The sequence below is a fragment of the Manis pentadactyla genome, chromosome 13 (assembly GCF_030020395.1).
Source record: "Manis pentadactyla isolate mManPen7 chromosome 13, mManPen7.hap1, whole genome shotgun sequence".
In the NCBI taxonomy this organism is placed as follows: Eukaryota; Metazoa; Chordata; class Mammalia; order Pholidota; family Manidae; genus Manis; species Manis pentadactyla.
In genome coordinates, this window is record NC_080031.1 from 13,076,578 (window position 1) to 13,082,341 (window position 5,764).

The following is a 5,764-nucleotide window of genomic DNA, read 5'->3' on the forward strand; positions in this document are numbered from 1 at the left end:
CGCAGAGTGGGAGTGAATGTGAAAGCTTCTGTATTATACAGCATTTTAAAGGGGATCTCAGAGGTGATACCCCCAACTCCATAAATATGTGTGAGTATCTAAGTCAACTCGTTGGGTTCCAGGTGGGAACCCTGCAGTCCCCTCTGTGATTCTCCTGCTACAGAGGCAGATAATCTTAAAATTGGAAAGGTCCTCACAAGCTATGTCTGAGAAAGCTGCCCATGAGGAGATCTTAAGGGAGGGCTTGAGGAATGCTGGACAGTAGTAATAATAAGATGGCATTGGGAGTGGGGCCAGGGCTCCATTGGGCTTTTTAATTTTTTAATGTAATGGAGAATGCATTAAGAATAATGACAGCTTCTAATGTCATTGATATGTCTAATAACATGGAGAAATGCATTAAGAATAAAGAGCAGTCTAGTTACTTGGGTAGAGATCTTCCACGGCTACAAATGTTCAAAAACATAAAAGATGTCACTGGACTGGCAGAGGGCATAAAAGAAACTGAAATTCCTTCTTTACCTACGTGTTGCTGCAAATGCTTCCCCTGCATTCTGCCCACACTTCGTGCTTTACTGTCTGTACCACTCTGACCTAACCCCCTTCTTACCCAGTGTGGGTAAAATTGTAACATTTCCAGAATATCTCACCCGGCTTTGGTACATCTGCATATCAACAGGCGTTCAGAGATGGAAAGAAGTATGGCTATAGTGTATTTGCATCTTTCCTCAGGGGTGGAAAAGTTCATCTTCATATCAATGGGTATTTACCTGGGCAGGGAGGGCTTATCTGTACGTGAGGGCTGAGGGGGAGGGCCTGTTTTGCTGCAGCTTGAACAGGAGAGAGAGATGGGCTGGACTGCAGTTTTGTAAGCAATAAACGGATTTTAAACTTTATTTCTCCCTCTGACTGATTTCGGTTTTTAGAGGTATTTTTCCCCAGGATTTCCTTTTCCTGGACTTATACCCAGTCCTTGGCATGGACCTCTGTCCTAAATGGAGATTCTGACTTGAGAGTAGGGACACTGAAAAGGCAAAAAAAGCCACTGAAGGAAGAGAGAAGGAAACAGCAGGGGAGGAAGAGAAGGGAGGAAAATCTCCTGGAAGGTTTCATCTCTGCCAGACCATTAACTTTAAGTCAGTGCATCTCAAGTGTGGCCCCAAGGCCAGCAGCAGAGCCCCTGAGAACTTGTTACACACTCAGATCTTCAGACCTGACCCCACACTTAACTGAATTTAAAACTCTGGGGTGGGTCCCAGCAGAAAGTTTGAGAGCTTCTCTAATGCTTTCATGAAAAGGAGCTCACAGTTTCTGAAGGCAGCAAATTCTAACTTTGTAGAGTTTTCCTATAATACTCTTCTTTCTCCTGATAACAAACAGAATGACATCTATTCCTAGTTTTCCTTTCCTTTATTGCAATAACCTAGATGTGTGCTTTAATTAGGCCACTACAAAGTATGTCCCGTATTTGTCTTCACAGTACCTTTATTATCTCCATTTTGATGATGCCAAAGACTGAGGCTCAGAGAGATGGCTCATCTGAGAAACACCCACCAACTCACAACACTTTGCAGTAAATGATCAAAATTTCTTGTAGTGCTTGCTGAAGCTGACAGTCCTTATAGAATAAAAATACCTAGCAAATAAAATCTTAAAGGGAGAAACAAAAGCTACCTGAAGAAATATTCCTGGCAAATATGATGCCAATAAAATTGACATTCGGTGAGTGTTACTGAATGAAAAATATTAGCTGAATAAAAATGCTAACTGTAGACACAAAAGTTAACAGCTGAACATTGCTGGTAATGCACAGCAAATAATGTTTGCTGAAAGAAAATTTATTAACTGCAGGAGAAAAGAAAGGAGCCGTAGTGGTTCATAACAAACAAACACCTAGCGTGGAGGATGCTTCTTATGGTAACAGATTGTGTAGCATTCATAACTCTAGTGTCATAATGCCTCAACCTGACCTGGCACCTTTTTTTTTTTTTTTTTGGTACTCTCACAAAATGGCTTTACGTTCCAGCCACCAACAGCAGGTATTCATTTATAAAAGAATTGTTCCCTACACTGCCCTGAATTGCTTGACAAATTGCTCTCCTGTAGCTCATATACCTGGTATCACCCATTTCCCTGACCCCACCTCTACCCTCTCACACTATCAGGAAGGCAGAACTGAGACACTGAGGTCTCCTGGCTTGGAGTAGTGTGGTGGCCTTTTTAAGAAAAAGTCAAGTAAAACAAGGTCCGCATTTTGCAGACAAGTTTCCTGATTGCTCTGCTCAAAGGAAGCTTAGAAAAGGAAAGCAACATGTTGCCAGTCCCTGTCTGTAAGAGGTAATTGTTTTGACACGTTAGCTTAATTGCATGAATGAGACACCGAGTTGCTGCAATCCACCATCGCAAATAAAAGTAGCCTTTTTGTGCACATCTACATGAATTGGCTCTGCAGTGCATTATGGGAAGTGTCAACTGATATGGGTGAGTTGGATTTTGTTGCTGTTTGTTCACATTTTTATTTATTTATTTATGAATTTTTTTTGCAACAAGGCTGAGATTTTGCATGTCAGTTGTCAATACAGCCTTTCTTCCAAATATTGTCCTATCCATTTGATTTCCAAATTTTTGGGGGGCCTTGCCGGGACTTTACAGGCTCAAGGAGGTGGATAATAAATTACAAAAGGAAATCGTAGCAGTCCGTCTTATAGGTAGCCAACCCCTATAGCAACCTTTGACAAATCTGTGCCTGGCACGCAGTAGGCAAACAATAAATATTGGAATAAATGAATGAAATAGGCGGTTAGAGCTAGTATATTTCACCTACTTTCATGGTTACCCCCAGCCTGTCAAAATACTGCAGGTAAGTGAATTTTTCCCTTCAGTGTACCAGATTGTAAATGATGGGGCCTCCGGGGTGACTCATTCAATGGAATGTTGGTTTAATGAATCCTTCCTGTGCTCACCGCCTGGCTCTACAAGGGGATGTGAAGGGTTAATGTCTCAGAATGCTTGGAGAGTGTCTAATGTTGTGTGAATAGCAAAGTAAATAATTGCTGCTCTGCCTTTATGAGGCAGCTTCTAGGCAGAGGGAGGGAGCAGGGGCCCAGGGTACATCTGCCAAGGCCGAGAAGCCCAGCCCTTGGGCTGGTGGGAGCAACGTGGAGGCATGTGGCCTCGGCTCTGAGCACACACGCTGTCCCAGAGGCCCTGGGGCCTGGTGCGCAGATGGCCCCCCTGCGGAGGGATTCTGGTTGGGAAGCCGCGGGAGATAAGCTGGTAGCTACCCCCGACCCCCGCTACCCCCACTTATCTCACGTGTAGTTCAGCAGGGGTAGGGCTCTGGTGGTACAGTTTTTAATCTTCAGAAATTTTAGGTTTTTTTTTTTCATGGAATAGGAAGTTGCCTTGGATATGAAGACATCAGGGTAGAGAGTCTAACCAGCCCTGTTCTGCAAGATTCTCTCACTCTTGTCTCCACTTTTCCAAATAAGGCTGTATTCCCTCCTTTTGACTCAGAAGCCTGGACAAACTGGAGCTGGACTGGCCTGGCTTTGATCCGGGCTGGTGGTGCCGTCTGCGCGACAGCGTTGGCCCAGCACTCGGAGCTGTTGGGTGCAGGTCTAGATTCTTCCACCAAGCTGCCATATGACTCCAGCGGGGATTTATCTCCTCCGGGCTTCCGTCTGGTTGACCATAAAATGGGAACTAATGACAACTGCCTTTCAGATCCACACAGGGCTGTTGTAAAGATGAAATGAAATTGGGAAAGCTCTTTGAAAGGTGTGGAGATATATGAATATATTTATCTACAGTCACATATGTACCGTATAGGTTTTAGCAACTGTGATCCCGTGACTTTGGAAGGTCATGAACAGAACTGGAGAAGTAAAACTGAGAGGCTGCTAGAGGTGGGGCAGGTGGCCTCCCCGCCAAGTTGAGAACTGGCGCTTCTTGGAGCAGAAAAGACAGCGCTGGAGCTGGAGCTACGAAGCTAACTGAGTGTCAGCTTCATGATGGTACCAGTGACGACCATGTGGACCAAATGGGAACCGATCTCCCCAAACCAGAGTGCAGCCAGGTAACGTGGTATAGCAGAAGCCGCACGGGGCTGGGTACCTGCATCCTGAATCTCTCTCTGGCCATGTTTTTAGTGGACAAGTCCACTTAACTTCTCTGGATGCAGGTTCCCTCATGGATCGAATAGGGCGTTTCAGAACCTGCCGGGCAGTGGTGTTGGAAGGGACAGGCACAGTGCTTTGTGGAAACCCTGGGACATTTTAGGCTCACAGTAAGGGCTGGCTACTCAGTGATGCACTTCTCTGTTCATTTATTCCCTCACTGATTTAGAACATCTCACAATCTCGGGTTGGTGCCTTGTCCCAGGAGGTCATCTGCAGTTAAAGACTTTTTTCAACAGTAAAAGGAGCTAGCTCATAAACACCCCCCAGTAGTTCAGAGAAGTAAGAAAGCATTATCACTCCTTTGTCTGTATATCAAATTATTATTTATTGTCCACAGAGTACCAGACAGATGGTGTGGGTGCCTCTGCCGGCTCAGGACTCTCCCTTTTGCTGCTAGGGTGTAGGTAGGGCTCCACTGAGCTAGGCTCACCAAAAAGAAGGAAAAACAATAGGCTGGTTGCCTGTTCCTCTGTGAAAATGCTCCCCGAGGTACCATATAATCAGAGCAGGGCCGTGACAGTCAGCATGTCTCTGCTCTCCCCATATCCCAGCCGTAATACAACATTAGAAGCAATTAGAGCTTGTTCTAGCTTGTTTGTAAGACGATTATTGCAGCCATCGCAGAGACATTTCAAAACAGTGGAGTTAAGGAGTACAACGCATTCCACATTTCCAAAGCTGCTAATGGGGGGCGGTGCTGAGAGCCTAAGAAGCAGAGATAGATACACAAAGCCCAGCCCATCACTCCTGCTTACAAGGCCGGGGGCCTGGACTGCATTCTCAGTATGGGGCCCCTGAGGGCTGATGGCGAGTATTATCTCCTCTGCAGAGCTGCTCAGCAGTGGAGGCTCTGCGTGGGCAGAGTGGGCTGCACCCGAAGCTCCACCGTCTCATCTTTTTGTTTCCCCAGACCTGTCAGAAAGGCTCTCAGTATCAGTCATCCAAGCACCTGAACAATAGAAGGGCCCTGGCCACAGCCCTCTCCCTCTGTTCCATAAGCTACACACAAATACTTGATCTGAAAAATCTGTACTTCAATCTTCCACAATTGCGCAGAAGAAACAAAACAGCTGGTCAGCTTGCTGTCCAACCTGTGCACCTGCCTTTCCCCTGTTGTGCTCTGCAAACCTCGTTCTTCTAGCTCTTCAGGCACAGGATTGAGGGCTTTTTTGGACTTCTCCCTTTCTTTTCATTCCAAGGAGTATTTAATGTGCTCCCACCATTTGTGGAACAATGTTACTATGTGCTGGGATTGTATCAGTGAACAAAACAAAGATCCCTCCCTCATGAAACTTATTATATCAATATGTAAGTAACACAGTGTGGTAGAAGGTAGTAAGTAATAAGCAGAAAAGAAAAAGTGGAGCAGAGAAAGGAAGGTCAGAGTTATTAAGGAATTCTGACTTGGACTGTGACAACTGATCTCTACCAGGGCCTTCCTGTCCTCCTAACATCCAACTCTGTCATTGTCACTGACCTAAGAGAAACTGTTATAGTCCCCCCTATTTCCAACACAGCCAAGTTTCGGCCCCCTTAGTCTGGCGTGGCAGGTCCTGTGGGTATTATTCCCAGCCTGTTTCCAC